Source organism: Ornithorhynchus anatinus, chromosome 1, assembly GCF_004115215.2.
Source record: "Ornithorhynchus anatinus isolate Pmale09 chromosome 1, mOrnAna1.pri.v4, whole genome shotgun sequence".
Lineage (NCBI taxonomy): Eukaryota > Metazoa > Chordata > Mammalia > Monotremata > Ornithorhynchidae > Ornithorhynchus > Ornithorhynchus anatinus.
This window is the reverse complement of record NC_041728.1, coordinates 26,011,156-26,030,166: the sequence shown is the minus strand read 5'-3', so window position 1 is coordinate 26,030,166 and position 19,011 is coordinate 26,011,156. Positions and strand designations below refer to the sequence as shown.

The window sequence follows — 19,011 nt, the reverse complement described above, 5'->3', positions numbered from 1 at the left end:
GCTCTCACCAAGGACATGAAAGTGTCACTTGCTTTGCTTTGGGCACCCACTTCTACCTACAACCTGGAGAAATAGCACATGCCAAACACCCCCCCTCTCTCTCTCTCTTACTTGTCAGACAGTAATATTGGGGGAGGTCCCTGAAATCCTTAAATGACAAGATCTTCTGCATTGTTTGGCTTCATACAAACAGCCGACTTGACACCCCCCCCCCCCCACACACACACACAAAAAAAATCTGGGACATAAATAATCCAGTCGGGCTTTCTTCATGGCAACCAGATAATAAAACAATCTTCAATTTTACTTGGTTTCTGCAGACCAACATGTGGGATCCTTAAACGACCACTAAGGATAACTCAGCCTTCTGGAGCATTACCTGTTCTACCATCACAACATCTCTAGAATTCATCCCTTCCTCTTCAGCCGAACTTCCACCGCGCTGAACCCAGCTCCTGTCATATTGTGCCTTGACTTTTACATCAGCTTCTGCCTTGACTTTTACATCAGCTTCCTCAACTGATCTCCCTGCGTCTCCCCTCCCCAGTCCATACCTAGCTTTGCTGCCTGGATCATTTCCCTAAAAAAAAAAAAAATACCATTCGACCCCTATCTCCCCACTCAAGTGCCCCCAGTGATTACCCAGTGATTACCCATCCATTTCCACATCAAAACAGCAACTCCTTACCTGGGTAATCCCGGCTCCTCCACATGTCTGCTGTGAGACCTTGGGCAAGTCACCTCACTCCTCTGTGCCTCAGTTACTTCATCTGTAAAATGGGGATTAAAACTGTGAGCCCATGTGGGACAGGGACTGTGTCCAACCTGATTAACTTCCACCTACTCCATTGCTTACAACAGCGCTTGGCACATGGTAAGCACTTAACAAGTACCATAATTATTATTATTACCATCACCTTCAAGACACTTAATCAGACTTCCCCATCGATCTACTACAACCGAGCCCTCACACTTTGCTCCTCTAAAGCCATCCTACTCGCTGTAAACCTCGATCTCGTCTGTCTTGCTGCCAACCCCTGGCTGGAAATTCCCTCCCCCATCATATCCAACAAGCAACTGCTCTCCCCATCTTCAAAACTCTACTGTACAAGTCCTCCAAAAGGCCTTCTCTGCCTAGGCCCTCACTTCTCCTAATACTAATAATAATGACGATGGTATTTGTTTAGCGCTTAATATGTGCCGAGCACCGTTCTCCGAGTCACCCTCACTTCTGCATCACCTATGCACTTGGGTCTGTATCCCTTAAGCACTTTGCTATTCAACCCACAACCCTTATGTACATATCCATCTGACATCTCTTTTAATGTCTGCTCCTGGTGGGAAGGGATCACGTCTACATCTACATACTCTATTGCACTGTAAACTCCCAAACCCTTAGGACAGTGCTCTGAACATAGTAAGGTCTCAGTAAATGCCATTGGTTGATATTACTGTAATGGTATTTATTAAGTGCAAAGTAGTAGTAAACATTTAAGTGCTTACTGTGTGCAGAGCACTGTACGAAGCACTGGAAAAAAATATAAAAGCAGAAAATCAGACACAGTTCCTGGCTCACAATCCAGAATGACCTGTAAAATGGGGATTAAGACTGTGCATCCTGTGTGGGACAGGGACTGTGTCCAACCTGATTACCGTATATCTACACCAGTGCTTAGAACAGTGCTTGGCACCTAGCAAGCACTTAAATACCATTTCATACAAAAAAGAAAAAGGGAAGCAAAAGTCCTTTCTGCCCTGCTCACATTTTAATGGGGGAGACGGGCATAAAAATAGCTACAGGCAGTAATAGCAAGAGGGAGAAAAACAGGGATCAGGTAGGTTGCTGAGCTGATTTTATTTGACTCTGGATATGACTAATTCATAATTTTTCCTCTTTCATCATTGGCAGCTTCTTTGAAAATGATTGTTAAAGGCTGGTTTTTCAGCCAGCCCACGGACCCTCTTCTTGTTAATGAACACCCTGAAGAGCTGAAAATGGTAAAAAAAGTATTCATTGCTTCACTATGTAAAGGTCTCCACTTCAACTTTCATTATAGGAAGACTGCCCTCTTACTTGTTAAACACTCACTTGTTAAATACTCACTTTGCTTTTGACTTTTCTTAATGACACACATTCCATTTCTAAAGCCCATTTACAGACCTCAAAAATCAAACCAAAAATCAAATCAAAATCAAAAATCAAAAGTTACCTTTTCCTTACCCCATTCGAAATCTACATAATAATTAACAATGATTTTATCAGGAATAAACAGCTGCAGTGGTGCAGTTCTCCACTACTATTAACTTTATACTCCCCCGCACATCAAAATTGCAGTTCTAAATACCAGCCTTAAGTGTATTATTTGGGGGGAGTGGACAAACAGAATGAAGAGAGCTAGAGCTTTTATATGCAATTTTAATCTCTTTTATCTACTGCTTCATTCATTTGGAGCATTTGAAGGCAGGGAGTGAAAAGCACCTTTCATCTGAATAATCCCCTAAATGCCCAGTACATTGCTTGAGAACAGGAGGAATTTAGTAAATACCATTGACTGATTACTAAGAGCTTTCTGTGTGCAGAGCACTGTACAGCAGAGTATAACATATGTACCAAAGTGTTGTGGGGGTCAGGGGGATATCAAAGTGCTTACGGGGTTCAGACCCACACACTTAGGCAACACAGAAGGGAGAGCAAAGAGGGTGTGGAAAATGAGAGGTTAGTCAGGAAGGGCCTCTTGGATATGTGATTTTAGCAGGGCATTTTAAAGAGGCAGGAAACAGTGAGGCCTACCAGATAGAGCCCAGGCGTGGGAGTCAGAAGAATGTGGGTTCTAATCCCGGCTCTGCCACCTGTCTTTGTGACCTTGGTCAAGTCACTTAACTTCTCTGGCCTCAGGAACCTCAGCTGTGAAATGGGGATTAAGAGCGTGTCCAACCTGATTTGCTATATCTACAGTGCTTGGCACATAGTAAGCACTTAAATGCCACATCATTATTATCATTATGTGGGACATGGACTATGTCCAACTTAATTAGCTTGTATTTATCCAGTATTTGGTACAGTGCCTGGCACATTATAAGCGCTTAATACCATAAAAAAAAGGGGGAGAGTGGTGGTCAGATATGGAGAGAGGATATGAGCAAAGGGGTTGACAGCAAGTGAGATGAGAAAAAGGTACAAATACGACGGTGTTAGAGGAGCAAAGTATGTAGGCTGGGTTGTATTGGGAGAAAAGAGACGTTGGGTAGGAGGGGGGAAAGAGTTGATTGAGTGCCTTAAAATAAAATGTAAGGAGTGTCTGTCTGGTGTGATGCAGCAAGGGAAGCCAATGGAGGCTTGAGGAGATGTGTACAGAACTATTTTTTAGAAAAAAACTGGAAGTGTGAATTGGTGCAGGAAGGTCTGCAAGGAGGCGGATGCAGTATTGAGATAGGACATGGCAAGTGCTAGGATGAGTGTGGGAGCAGTTTGGACAGAGAGGAAGGGGAGGATTCTAGAGATATTGTGAGGGTAGAACGACAGGATTTGGTGACAAACTGAATGACCAAGATGAGTTGAGTACAGTGTACTGCACATGAGTACTCAGCACAGTGCCTCATACATAGTAAGCGCTTAGAGGTCCACCACGGTGCACGTCACCACTGTGATCTGCACAGAGCGGGCAGTCAATAGCTTCTGCCTTCTTAATGTATCCCTAAAACCAGCTCTCAATGATCCTTGCCCCTAACCTTGCTGTTCCCTGTGTCTTCCTCCTTCTCAAAAGAGCAGTGAAGCCTCATGGAAAGAGCACAGGCTGTGGGAATCAGAGGACTTGGGTTCTAATCCTGCTTGCTGCGTGATCTTGGGAATATTATTAATACTAATCTTTGTTAAGCTCTCACTATATGCCAAGCACTGGACAAGTACTGGGATAGGTACAAGATGGTCAAGTTGGGCACACTGTCTCACATGGGGACTCACAGTTTAAGAAGGGAGACCAGGTAAGCCACAACCTGTGTGGACTTATGTTTCTTCATCTTCATTAAATCCTATTTATTGAGCGGTTACTTTGTGCAGAACACTGTACTGAGCATTCAGGAGAATACAATATAATAAACCGACAGATCCCTGCCCACATAAAACAGGGCTTCAATCCCCATTCTCCTTCCTAGACTGTGAGCCTGATGATAATATTAATAATGACAGTATTTTTTAAGCGCTTACTGGGTGCCAAGGACTGTACTAAGCGCTGGGGCAGATACAAGAGAATCACGTCCCACATGGGGCTCACCATCTAAATGAGGGGGAGTAGGATTTACAGCAGGGAACCTGTTTTCCCAAAGACTTAGGATACTACCTCCTATTTAGCAGGTCTTCAAATACCATTACGACTTTTCTCTGCGGTACAATCAGTCCACACGCTCAACCAAAATCAAAGTGCTATCGGACAAGTGCAGGCTCAGAAGCAGCTTTCTCAATAGTGCTCGGATGAGGAAGCGCAGTCTAGTGGAAAGACTACAGTCACTGGAATCTGGAGATATTTCACTTTTGTCACCACTGTGGGATAATTTTAGGCAAGTCAGAGAATACTAAGCTTCCTTTTCTCCTCTATAAAATGGAAGTGAAAATATGTGCCTCTCCTTGCCTCACAGCAGTGCGGGGACAACACAGAGAGATTATGGGCAGGGAACGTGAGTTAATTCTTTTGTATTGTACTCTCCCAAGTGCTTAATACAGTGCCCTGCACCCAGTAAGCACTCAGGGATGTGAAGGAGCTCTGGAAAAAAAAAAAGCTCAATACAAATTCAGGGCAGATCAATACAAACCAGTAGCCATTTAGTGCCAAAACATCTTTTCAGCGCTTCAGTCTGCTGATTTTCTGGCATGGGGCAGTACATGTCTTTCTGGATTGCTGCTTCTGTTTCATGCACTTTAACTGTTTTGTTTTTGCGGAGGGGCTCTTGTGCCCAGGGGTGACTGAATCATCCAAAGGTGCATGCTTATGAGTCCAGTAAATAAATCCAGGCAGAAGCTGGAGTAATCTTGGCACAAAAACGTTTGATTGATGTGGGAGCAATAAGGAGGGGAGAAAGCCAGGACCAAGCAGCAGCAGCACGACCAAGATTGCTCACAGGGATGGGGAAGAGAAAGCAGTGTGGCATGGACGTTGGAGTCAGAAGGACCTGAGTTCTAATCCTGGCTCTACCACTTGTTTGTTGTGTGGCCTTGGGCAAGTCACTACACTTCCCTATACCTCACTTACCTCATCTCTAAAATGGGTATTAAGACTGTGAGTCCCATGTGGGACAGGAACAGTGTCCAACCTGATTACCTTGTATCTACTCCAGTTCTTAGAATAGTGCCTGGCACATAGTAAGCACTTAACAAATAATAAATGCCATTAAAACAAACAAAAAACCATGGCTGATCCCTGAGGCTGCTGCCCTGCCTGCTCTCCACAGCCCTGAAGAAAGCTCTTCACATCTGTTCCAGTGGGGATGCCAATATGAAACTGGGACTACACACTCCAGAGCTTCAAGGCACTTATTCAGCTCTCTACTTATCCCTGCTCCTCTCAAGCCACCCTACGTACTGTACCTCACTCTTGTCTTACTGCCAGCTTCTTCTCATACCCTCCCATCTTTCTGGAGCTCAATCGTATTTATTGAGCATTGACTGTGTGCAGAGCACTTTACTAAGTGCTTGGGAGAGTATAATATGACAATATAAGTCACACATTCCCTGCTTTCAGTCTAGAGAGGGAAACAGACATTATATACATAAATTACAAATATGTATGTAAGTGCTGTGGGGCTAAGAGGGGGGATGAGTGAAGGGAGCAAGCCAGGGGGATGAGGAAGGGTATGGGAGAAGAGGAAAGGAAGGCTTAAGGAAGGCCTCTTGGAGGAGATGAGCATTCAATAAGGTTTTGAAGACAGGGAGAGAAATTGTCTGTTGGATTTGAAGAGGGAGAGTGTTCCAGGCCAGAGGCAGGACGTGGGCGAGAGGTCTGTGGCGAGATAGATGAGATGGAGTTACAGCGAGGTTAGCATTAGAGGAGCAAAGTGAGCGGGCTGGGTTGTGGTAGGTGAATAGTGAGGTGAGGTTAGAGAAGCAACATGGCTTAATCAGAGGAGCAGCGTGGCTTGGAAAGAGTTTAGTGGGCTTGGAAGTCAGATGTTAGGGGTTCTAATCCCAACTCCTGCCACTTATCAGCTGTGTGTCTTTAGGCAAGTCACAAATTCTCTGTGCCTCAGTTACCTCATCGGCAAAATGGGGATTAAGACTGTGAGCCCCACATGGGACAACTTAATTATCTTGTATCTACCCCAGCGCTTAGAACAGTGCTTGGCACATAGTAAACACTTTACAAATACCATCATCATGACATAGGAGGGGGTAAGTTGATCGAGTGCTTTAAAGCCCCCAGTGAGAATTTTCTGTTTGATGTGTAAGTGGATAGGCAACCCTCTTCACATCTAGCAAATCACAGCTTTCCCCATTTTCAAGGCCTTATCTGGGAGGGCTTCCCTGATTGATCTCATGTCTTCACCATTGCCACTTCAGTACTTGGGTATTCACTCCCCACAAATTGAATTTACATATACATATTTTCATCCTCTCTTGCTTCATCTTCAAGAGGCCTTCCCTAAGCCCTCTTTTTCTTTTCTCTCATTCCCTTCTACGTCATGCTCACACTTGTAGTTGCATCCTTTATTCGATCCTCCCTCAACTCCAAGGCACCTCTGTATGTCCATATCCATAATTTATTTATATTAATGTCTCCCGCTCTAGACCATAAACTCGTTATGGGCCGGGAACGTGTCTATTATATTGTATTCTCCCAAACACTTAGTCAAGTGCTCCACACACAGTCAGCTCTCATTAAGTTGATTGATTGATCTTACTTGCAATTTATTTTATTTTAAGGACTGTCTCCCCAACAAGATTATAAGACTCTTGAAGGCAGGATCATGTCTAACTCTATTGTATCCTCCCAAACTGCTCAGGGCAGTGTTCTACAGAGAGTAAATGGTCATTAGCTAGATAGATGGAAGATGCCATTTTCCACTTTCTCTTCCCGTTACTGTTTTTTGTCTCAATCCTCACTTCTTCTTTCATTCCTCAACCCTCCCCTCACAACCTCCAGTCAAATTGGCTACTGGCTAGTCTGTTCCTGGATACAATTTTCCCTTTAGTATTTTCTTTTGAAGTTTCAAACAAACCATGTGGAATGCTATTATCTCAATTAGTCTACTTCCTTCAAAAATTATTTTTCCAAACTGCCCTGAATTTTCAGAGATTCTCCTTATTCTCGGTGAAACTCAACATCTGGCATTTTGTTAACTAAGAGCCCCTTTTGTCCTCACAAACAGATGAAACTAATTACTACTTGGCCTCAACTTGTAGTCTTCCTAATTATTGCCTGAATTTTCTACAGGGGCAGAGTTTCATGCTCTTAGCAAAAGATCTCCACAGGGATTTTGCTGATTTTAACATTGCTTTAAACCGAGTCATTAGTGATTTACTCATAAATTTTTGTCAGTTTTCTTATGTAGTAACTAAATGAAAGTTTGGTAGTGATAATCTTTTCTCCTCTCCTGCACTATTCCTGGAACGTTATATCCTGCTGTGGTCGTCTTCAGTGTCAGTGGCTGTAGCCAGCAAAACGAACCATATCTCAATTGCCTCTACTAGCCAAATAAATCAATCATATTTGAGCCCTTACTTTATACACAGCACTATACTAAGTGCTTAGGAGAGTACAACACAAGAGAGTTGGTAGATATGATCCCTGCCCACAAGGAGTTTAGCATCTACGGGGAGAGAAATACATTAAGATAAATTAAAGAAAGGAAATAGCTAAGTGTAAAGATATGTATTTCAGTGCTGCGGGTTGGAGGAATCTCAAGTGCTTAAGGGGGAGGGTGGAGGAATCATGCTTCTAGAACTGAATTGAAGAAAACATTCTGGGATTTTCCATCTTTATATCCACTGATGGTATTTATTGAGCATTTACTGTGTGGAGAGCACTGTAATAATAATGTAGGTATTTGTTAAGCGCTTACTATGTGCCAAGCACTGTTCTAAGCGCTGGGGTAGATACAAGGTAATCAGGTTGTCCCATGTGGGGCTCACAGTTTAAATCCCCATTTTACAGATGAGATAACTGAGGCACAGAGAACTTAAGTGACTTGCCCAAAGTCACACAGCTGACAAGTGGCGGAGCCAGGATTCGAACCCACGACCTCTGACTCCCAAGCCCGGGCTCTTTCCACTGAGCCAAGCTGCTTCTATATAACAGAATTAGCAGACATGTTCCCTGCCCCTAACGAGCTGAAAGCCTAGAGAGGGAGACGGATATTAATAATAAGCAATTTATCATATAAAATTTAAAGATATGTACAAAGTGCTGTGCGGCTGGGATAAATATCAAGTGTCTGGAGATCAGAGACTAAAGTGCATTGATGATGCAGAAGGGAAAGCAAGCTGGGGAAAGAGGGTTTAGTCAGGGAAGACCTCCTAGAGGAGATGTGACCTTAGCAAATGCTCTGAAGGTGGAGAGCGTGGTAGAATTCAGGGATTGTGCTTTTAAAGAATCTCTTGTTAGGGGTTAAAAAAAGTCACACTGTAATAAGCAGTTAAATAGGAATTAACAGGTAAGGATGCCTACCAACTCTACAGCGCTGTACTCTCCCAAGCATTTAGTACAGTGGTCTACACACAGCACTCAAATAGCAATTAATCATATTTGAGTGCTCAACACCTAGAGAGTTTACCATTTATTGCTTGGGGTGGATACATCCATGATTTATATTTTTCTATTCCATTCCCTATATTCTTGTTATATCCATCACAATAAGAATATTTTTTCCTCCGGCCACACGTTATTTTATTGCATTATATATTGTAGAGTTAAACACACAAAGAGATACAAAGTACTGGGCAATTTGATAACAAAAGACTGGCAGAAGCTGGGAAGCCTAGGAGCATTATATCTCAACTAATGCACAATGGATTCTTCTGGCCCTAAATCTACCTGCCTCAACTTGGGAACAAACTGGTGTCGTGGAAACAAGGTTCCCTAATTCTTCCATTGGACTCTATCTGAAATACCCATTTTAGCATAACTGGGGCCAGTTCCACCAGTAAGTTTCCCACAAAATGAATTTGGTTCAAAATAATTCTTTGACAGGGCCAGGTCTGATGATACCAGGCTGCATAGCTTTCAGGATGGGAAGGAAGGATATTGATTTGGGAGAAACGAACTCTATTTGTGGGAGAAGAAAAAGGGAGGAAACAAAGCCTTGTTTTCTGAACAATTTGTTCATTATCACCTCTGTAATAATGATTAAAATTACTTAGAAGATAAACCTATACCACCAATTTTACAGTAATTTAAGAACTTGTGAATCTTTGGTGAAAGAGAAGGCCTTGCCAGGGAGGAATCACACTGTAGAAATGAAACTGAATCACAAATTTGCACCATATAATAGGGTGTCTTGCCTCAGAAACTCATTTAGTCACAGACACCCAAAATCAGGGAAAGTGTGTCCATTTTTTCACAAGGTTCTGGTTGATTTCCCTTGAGTTTTGAACATCTGCCGCTCCAACTCTTTTTTAATCTTAGTTTTGAATCCAGGAAAAAAAAATTGCCTAACTTGTGTTTCACTTGTTGAAACAGTCATGTGACTCTCCATCTCTACTTAATTGAAACCCCTGGCCAAGATAATTAAAGCCAGCTTTTCTTTGTATTATTTATGCAATTCTTTTGTTCTTGCTGCATCAGGAAAGTAAAATAATCATCTTTCTCCCTAAGGGAGAATGCAGGTACTGACAAATAATATCCTGGAGAGTTCGGATTCTCTGTCAGATTTATTTACTCCCGTCCCACAAGGTATCTCACTGCCAAAATAATCACGTTAAAAAAACACAATTCTAAATTTAGGAAAGGACAATGTCTTATGTATTCTGAAGCTTAGAGAAAAAGATTAGCCCTCCCAGTGTTTGAAGATTACATAACCCTTTCTAGAACTGTATAATTAACCTTAATCTCAATACCAGACAAATTAGTTATCCTGGTATAATTCTTTCTTCTTGGAGAAGCAGCATGTCCTAGTGGTTAGAGCATGGCTCTGGGAGTCAAAAGATGCTGGGTTCTAATACCAGCTCCAGCACTTGTCTGCTGTGTGACCTTGGGTAAGTCACTTCACTTGTCTGTGCCTCAGTTACCTCCTCTTTAAAATGGAGATTAAGACTGCGAGCCCAGTGTGGGACAGGGACTATGTCCAACCCAATTAGCTTATATTCCCCCCAACATCCCCAGTGCTTAGTGCCTGGCACATAGAAAGCGCTTAACAAAACACCACAGTTATTATTATTATTATTGTTCTTATTCCTTCCGTCCCTTACAAAGCAGAACAGTTAGTCTCCAGCATACCACTTACCAATTATACTAAGGGCTGCCATTCATTCAATCATATTTATTGAGTGCTTATTGTGTGCAGAGCTCTGTACTAAGCACTTAACTGTCCTAACTGCTGGGGTAGATACAAGAAAATCAGGTCTCAGGTGGGACTCACAGTCTAAGTAGGATGGAGAACAGGTTTTGAATCCCCATTTTGCAGATGAGGGAACTGAGGCTCAGAGAGGTGAAATGACTTGCTTGAGGTCACACAGCAGGTAAGTGATGGAGCTGGGATTAGAACCCAGATCCTCTGACTCCCAGGCCTGGACTCTTTCCACTAAGCCATGCTGGCTCCCGGCCCTTATCAGGCTTTTGTACTACCAACAGGAATGGTAATTCTCTAGCCACAACAACCTACTGATTTTGTGTATTTGTCAATATTGTGTTTTGATGTTTTAGCATTGATGATGCAAACATCTCCAGTCTCTTCTCCTCACTTATATTTATAAACTATGAGCCCCCTGGAGAAGCAGGGACCATGTCTAATTCCCTCCTGTGCATTATTTCCCAGCACCTAGTTCAGTGCTCTGCACGGAGGAAGTGCTTAATACAACTATGTTTTTTTACGGTACTTAAGTGGTTACTTTGCGCCAAGCACTGTACTAAATGCTACAAGATCATCAGGATAGAAACAGTACCTACCCCACATGGGGTTTACCTTCTAAGAGGGCATAGGATTTGATCCCCATTTCACAGATGAGGAAATAGAGGCTCAGAGAGGCTAAATAACTTGCCCAATGTCACTCAGCAGACAAGGGGAAGCAGCGTGGCTCAGTGGAAAGAGCCCGGGCTTGGGTGTCAGAGGTCATGGGTTCGAATCCTCACTCCGCCACTTGTCAGCTGTGTGACTGTGGGCAAGTCACTTCACTTCTCTGTGCCTCAGTCACCTCATTTGTAAAATGGGGGTGGAGGTGAAGACTGTGAGCCTCATGCGGGACAATCTGATTACCCTGTATCTCCCCCAGCACTTAGAACAGTGCTCTGCACATTGTACTTACTTAAATAGCAACATTAAGTGGCTGAATGAGCATTGGAATCCAGGTCCTCTGACTCTGTGGCCTGTGGTCTTCTCACTAAAGCCATGCTGCTTCTCAGGGGTTGTCAGGTAACAAAAGCATAGGGTAGAACAGATGCATATGTAGATTATTGTTAAACAAAAAAAAGTTGTTAAAAAGGACCTATAGGATAAATGGCAGTGATGGGAAAAATCTTTTTTTATGTTAAGCATTTGGCTTATGTTGGAACGAGTTAAGGGGGAGAAAGAAATTACAAAAAGTATTTTTCAGGCAGTGAAGACTTTACATTTATTGACAGTATAGAAAGAGAGAGTTTTTTCTAGGTGAAAATTTCAGTTCAAAGGAGTCCGACAGGCAGATGTTTTCTGTGAAAATAGCACCCTCTGCTAGCCCATACCTGAAATTACGCCCAACTAAGAAAAAAGAAAAAGGGGCTTAGCAAGGAGGTATTATACTAATCATTCCGGAGTTTATTTTCATTATATCTTTTCTCCTAATGAGGTCAGGCGTTTTCCATTAACCTCCATGGTAGAAAAATATTAAACAAGAGCAAAATTTGTCCCTTGGGGCCGCAAGGATTTGAGAGATGCAAATGCAACAAAACCGAGAACACGGGATTCCGTTAATTACGATTATAAATAAAACGTCCCTTTTTCTGGATTTAAATCGAAGATCTCTTTACACTGCTCCTCAGATCTCCCGTGTAGGTACTTCACAAAGAGAATCCCCTTCAGCCAAGATCAAAGACTTATTAAGAACAATTCTCTCCCAGATCTTCCTTAAATTTCTCATTAACTATTAACTAATTTTTAATATATTATAAATAATATTAGGAAATGAAAAAAGCAAATAGCAACACTGCAAATTTCATTAGTGCTTGGGCTCCTTCTGAAATAGCCAAGTAACAATTCAAGACCATCTGCAGTTCCATTACCAGGTCCAGATCAACAGTCCATCCGGTACAATGTTTTGGCTTTGGCAAAGGAAACATGACAGTTGCCCCTCTTGACATCCACCCTAACCTTGAGGAAGAAACAATTTCACATCTCTACCTCTTCTAACTACAATCCTGACCTTCCCTTGCTCGTTATGGGCAGGGAATGTGCTCTCCCAAGCTCTTACAGTGCTCTGCACATATTAAGTGCTCAATAGATACCACCAATTGATTTGATTAAGCTATCACAGACCCCTCATCTCTGAATGCAAATTCAATGGAATTTACTTTACCAATAACTTTGGTAAGTCATGATTTGTGATAATGAAATCCATGTTGCAATGAGAAGCCTTTGTTTATTTTGAACCCGCCACCTTCAATCCCTTAGTCTTGACGATGTGGGATTTGGTGGGAGCAATTTAATCAGTTAGTGACAGTTGAGCGCTTACCATGTGCAGAGAATTGTGCTTCATCCTTGGGAAACTACAACACAACAGAGTTGGTAGAAGTGATCTCTGCCTACAGAGAGCTTATGATCTATAGGTGGGGGCGGTCACTAAAATTGATTATAGGTAAGGGAAATGGTAGACTATAAGAATATTTACATATGTACTGTGGGGCTGGGATAGGTATCTAAGTGCTTAAGGGGTATAGGGCCGGTGTAGAGTGGAGGGTGTTGGAGAGGGGAAATAAAGGCTTTAAGTCTGGGAAGGCCTCTTAGAGAAGATGCGCCCACCTCCTCACCGTTCCCCGTTCTCGCCTATCCCGCCGTCGACTCGCCTATCTCGCCTATTCCATGTCCTCCTGCTGTCCTGAAATGTCCTCCCTTCTCACCTCTGCCAAACTAGCTCTCTTCCCCTAGTCAAAGCCCTACTGAGAGCTCACCTCCTCCAGGAGGGCTTCCCAGACTGAGCTTCCCCTTTTCCCTCTGCTCCCTCTCTGCCCCCCTCTTCACCTCCCCTCAGCTAAGCCCCCTTCCCCCCCTTCCCTCTGCTCCTCCCCCTCTCCTTTCCCCTCCCTTCAGCACTGTGCTCATCTGCTCATATGTATATATTTTTATTACCCTATTTATTTTGTTAATGAGATGTACATACCCTTGATTCTATTTATTGCTATTGTTTTTGTCTGTCTCCCCCAATTAGACTGTAAGCCCGTCAAAGGGCAGGGATTGTCTCTGTTGCCGAATTGTACATTCCAAGCACTTAGTACAGTGCTCTGCACATAGTAAGCGTTCAATAAATACTATTGAATGAATGAATATGTAGTTTGCTGCAACCGAGCAAGGGCCCAAATACTGGATTAAACTCATATTAAAAATTTGAGCTATGACTACAGTAATAAATTTGACAAAATGACTTCCCACACCTTTCTTGTGGAATTGTCCACTTCTGAAGATTACTGCAATGCTCAGCTAACCTTTGAGGCCCTTTTTGCAAAAGAAAACTCTTTGCTATTAACATGTTTATGACTTTCCAGATTTTTTTTTTTTAGAATTGTGGCTTTCATTAAGTGCTTACTAGATGCCCAAGACCTATTGCTAAGCTCTGGGGAAAACATACCATAATCAAGGGAGAAAGTTTCTGTCCCAGAGATTGCAGGAATCTTATTACCATTTTATAGAGGAAACTGACACACAGAGTGATTAAGTTACTTGCCAAAAATTTATGCAGCTGGCCGAGGACAGAGTCAGGTCTAGAAACTGCATTCCCCTGAATCACAGGCCCAGGCCTTCTCCACTAGCCTATGCTACCACCTCCTCAATTTTTGAAGGCTTCACAGCTAAAGACCTCAAACTGCTTTATACATTAAGTCCCACCCCAGACAGTCCTTAGACTTAATACAATTAGTCCTTCCAGAGAACACTTTCTCTGCTCATGTGTTTCTATTACAGAGCTCTTGGTGGAAAACTATGCACCAGGTTGCCCTCATCAACTTCAAACTCATCCTCACCTGTTATAGTTATAACAGGTGCCCTCTCCCTTATTAAGGTCCATGGCCACTTCACACAACTATTCCTGGCTTTTAACCCCTGTGCCCTCCTCTGCCCCATCCCCCTTGGAGAATTTATTCACTCCCATAGCTTAAATTACCATCTCTCATTCTCTGCAGGCTCATATTTCCACCTACTTTCAGGATCTCTACTAGGATGAGCTCCCGACACCTCAATCTTAACATGTCCAAAACAGAACTCTTCATCTAGCTACCCAAGCCCTGACTTTTCCATACCTGTAGACTATACCACCATCCTGTCTCAAAAGCTTGTTGGCATTACTTTCACCTCATCTTTTTCATTCAACCCCAAATTTCAATCTGTCACAGAATCCTGCAGGCCCAGCCTTCACAAAATTGCTAAAATATTTTGGCTACTGCATCAGCTTCCTAGCTGACCTCGCTGCTTCCTATCTCTCCTTACTCCTGTCCACACCTCACTCTGGTGTCTGGATCATTTTTCAAAAAAACCATGCAGTCTGCAGCTCTCCACTCCTCAAGAAGCTCCAGTGGTTGCCCATCCACCTCTGCACCAAACAGAAACTCCTCGCCATTGGCTTTAAAGCATTCAGTCCCCTTGCCTCCATTTTACCTCACTTATTTCCTTCTACAGTCCAGTAAGCTCACTTGGCGGTTTTAACACCAACTTACTTACTTTACCTCAATCGCATCTATCTTGCTGCCAACTCCTCTTCCATATCCTGCAACTCCCTTTTATAAAAGGTTTAAAAAAAAGTCAGTTTTAAGATGGCACAAAGTTCAGATCTATCCTTGCTGTTTTCTATTTAGAACCCTGCATTCATTATTCACCTCTAAAGACCTATATAAATATACAATAGGTACCTTGGACTCATGAAGACTAAAATAGCAATGAAAACTGTAAATGACTTGAAATATTTCCCCCCACAATAGTACTGATTCAGGCCCTTTATATTTTTGATTACTTTAGATTAACTCTAGCCACTGTCTACTCTATGGGATAATCAAGCAATTTCTCCTGCGTATTTTCATAGAAAAATGTCGTTCATGGTATGATCCACAAGGGCACACTTGATTCACGTTTGATAATACAAGAATGTAATGTACATTAAAAATACATTGCAAAAATGTAGAAGGAAACTGAACATAACTAGTCAACAAACATCTCCAGTCACTGAAAGCTTGCAAATACACCACAATGACAGAGGGTACTAGATATAATAATGTAGCTTGCAATTACATTTTATTGAATACAGATACTGGATATCAACGTAGGTGGTGCCAATCGAAATAGTGGAGGTAATTGAGCACCCTGCTGAGTGCAATTCACTCTGCTAAACACTTGGGAAACTAACGTAAGTGGGATGTGTTGCCAGCCCACAAGGTGCTTATACTTGAATGGGACAGACTCCAAAATACTTATAAATAGTGGAATTGGAATACCTATAGACTCTACATACACCACCAATAGCTGCCCAGAAATTCCTGAAATAGTTGCTAGTCTTTTATCTTGAGTGTGGGGCAAAGAGGATGAATATAGCACGAGGCAAGTAAGGCCTTTGGGAGTGGCCGGTATGCTTCAAAGAGCTAATACAACTCGATTTTGAGTCTTTTCAGCAGCCTGTATCTCTCAGATCTTGGTGGAGAATTGGAATTGAGAAGCTATAAGCCAAGCCAAAAGCTGTAGGGGCAAAAACAATGGATTCCAGGTAGGGCTGGTCCTGCCCTGAGAAATCCCTGGACCAAACAAGAAAAGCTGGGATTTTTCTTCAACAGTGTTGTACAACATTAAGATTTTCCCATCATCAAAGGTCCCCTTTATAAAACTCGCCTTTCAAAGAGTCACATGTTTATTCACCTGCCCTTAGTACTTAATAGTAATAATAACTATTATTGTGCTTATTATGGTATTTAAGCACTTACTATGTGGCAGGGACTGTTCTAAGCACTGGGATGGATACAAGCAAATTGGGTTGGACACAGTCCCTGTCCCACGTGCGGCTCATAGTTTCAATCCCCCTATTTCAGATGAGGGAACTAAGGCACAGAGTAGTTAAGTGACTTGCCCAAGGTCACACAGCAGACAAATGACAGAGCCACAATTAGAACCCATGACCTTTTAACTCCCAGGCCCGCGCTCTAAACAATATGCATGCTGCTTCCTGCTTGAAGCATAATCTTCACACAAGAATAGTTTTGACTTATCTTTCTATACTTTTGCTAGCAACTGCTACAGTGTTTCTCCTTCAACAATTTATGAATTGATATGTTTATACCAATCTCCCTCATTTCACTGCAAGCTCCTTGAGGGTAGGGGGTCATATCGCTCAGCTGTCCTCCCCAGGGTGCTTACAGGCTCCATAAACAGAAGGGGCTTAATAAATACCAATGATGAATTGAAAGGGGTTAAAAAAAAGTGTCATGCCCATTTTTCCATAATAGAATGGCTCAGGTGCCTAAGAAGGGGCCTTGGTGTGGGTGTTACTAGTATGCGGAGTATAGTCTAGTAGAAAAACAAGGGACCTGGGTTTTAATTCCAAGTCACTTGGTTTCTCTCTCCTCACTTTGCCCATCTGTAAAAAAAAAGGAAACACCTGTTCTCATTTCTACTTAGTTTATGAGACCATGAGGAAAAGGGACTGTGACCAACCTGATTACCTCGTATCTATCCCTGTGGTGAATATGGTGTTTGGCACCTAATTACTTCACAAATACCACAATTATTATTATGAGTGCATATGTCTGTCTCTTTCTGTGAATCTATCTTTGCCTTCCTTCACACCTTCGCCCCATGATTGGATAAACAATAATGTTGGTATTTGTTAAGCGCTTACTATGTGCCGAGCACTGTTCTACGCGCTGGGGTAGATACAGGGTAATCAGGTTGTCCCTTGTGGGGCTCACAGTCTTAATCCTCATTTTCCAGATGAGGTAACTGAGGCACAGAGAAGTTAAATGACTTGCCCCAAGTCACCCAGCTGACAAGCGGCAGAGCCAGGATTAGAACCCATGACCTCAGACTCCTAAGCCTGTGCTCTTTCCACTGAGCCACGCTGCTTCAATGATCTCACCTCCTATCCCCTTTGAGTTCCAGAAAAACGCTCAATTTCTACCAAAAACACACAAGTGCATCATAAACAAATCTGAGGATTGAATACACTTCTTTTCTGAAAAGAGAGACTCCCAGAAGAACCTACCTGTAGATCTCACCAAAGTCTCTGCAAATTGCCATGATCCAAAGGAGCGTCCTGGCATTTGAATATCAATGTCAAGTGCTTCCTGCGCATCAAACACAGTACTAAGCACTGTAGATACAAGATAATCAGGTCCCACGTGGGGCTCACAGGAGGGAAAACAGGCAATGAAATCTCATTTTGCAGATGAGGGTACTCTGATACAAAGAACCTAAGTGACTCACCCAAGGTCAAGCAGCATTAAAGTGGCAAAATTAGGAGGAGAATCCAGGCCCACGCTCTTTCCACTAGTCCACTTTGCTTCTCAAAATCCTATCAGTTCTGAAGACTGAAAAAAGAAACTTTTTTCCCCTCCTCTGGTGAGGTAGGAAGAAAATGTGGCCCTTAAGTCAGTGAGTTGGGTGGAGGGGAGGGGCAAAGTTGCAGCTGGCTCCCACCACGTGAAGGAGGAGGAGGAGGAAGCCTGGGGAAATTCAAGGAGGGTCGGGCAAAAACTCTGGGAGTCCTCCAGCCTCAAAAACCGGGACCTCCAAAGCTATCCGGGTTCCTGACCTTGCCTACCCACCAAAGTAGTCGACTGGGCATTTCCACTCCTGGCTTTCCCTTACTGCGTTTTAGGTGCTGCCAAGAAGGAATAAGGCTTCATTCACTTATTCATATTTTTTTAGTGCTTAATGGGTTTAAAGTACTGTACTAAGCATTTGGGAGACTACAATATAACAACAAAAGGACACATTACTGCCCACTGTGAGCTCACAGCCTTGAGGGGGAGACAGGCATTAATATAAATAAAGGATAATTGCAACGCAGGATTTGAACCTCGAAGTTGGGGGGAAGGACTTTGGTTAGGATGCTGATTTGCTTTAGCTACACCTGGTTTTCTCGACTTGGAGGACGGGGCCCAATGCAGAGATCAAGTTTCTGTCCTCTCCACTGTAAGCTCGTTGTGGGAAGGGAATATGTCTGTTTATTGTTATATTGTTCTCTCCAAGGGCTTAGTACGGTGCTCTGCACACAATAAGTGCTCAATAAATATGATTGAATATTACTGAGTTAGAGTCAAGATCTCGGGGGGAAGGCTGTTTTACCCAATGCAGAAACTTAACAGCATCTGTGTTAGGAGACAGACTCCCTGATTGACTCTGATAAGGGAAAGAGAGGGGAGGGAGAGAGGATTTGCAGAAACTTAACAGAAACTTAACATACATAGTAAATTTAGTCTGTGATGAAGAAAATTCTGAGGAGGAAGAGGAAGGGATTGTAGGAGCTGGTCACCAAGGAGGGATTTTCTGCCACTTCCAAGTTAAGCTCGAAACAAGTACTTCAGGAGAAATGTTTCAAACAATAAATCAGTGGTAATAATGAGAATCATAACGATAATTGTTTATTTAAGCACTTAGTAGGTAGGCAGCACTGTACCAAGCACTGGGGTAGAGAAGGAGCGTGGCTCA

At 42.7% G+C, this 19,011-nt stretch overlaps 1 long non-coding RNA gene across 2 annotated transcripts; it reads right to left on the bottom strand.

Moving 5' to 3' along the window:
* Positions 1-736: 736 nt before the first annotated feature.
* Positions 737-19,011, bottom strand: LOC114813239. Of its 2 annotated transcripts, XR_003760913.1 has the most exons (4): positions 18,767-19,011; positions 17,785-17,888; positions 17,564-17,645; positions 737-770 (listed from the first exon to the last, which is right to left on the bottom strand). It is a non-coding gene; the product is annotated as an uncharacterized LOC114813239 (long non-coding RNA). The 2 variants fall into 2 exon arrangements; XR_005659828.1 differs by lacking the exon at positions 18,767-19,011 and having other exon boundaries at positions 17,785-18,262.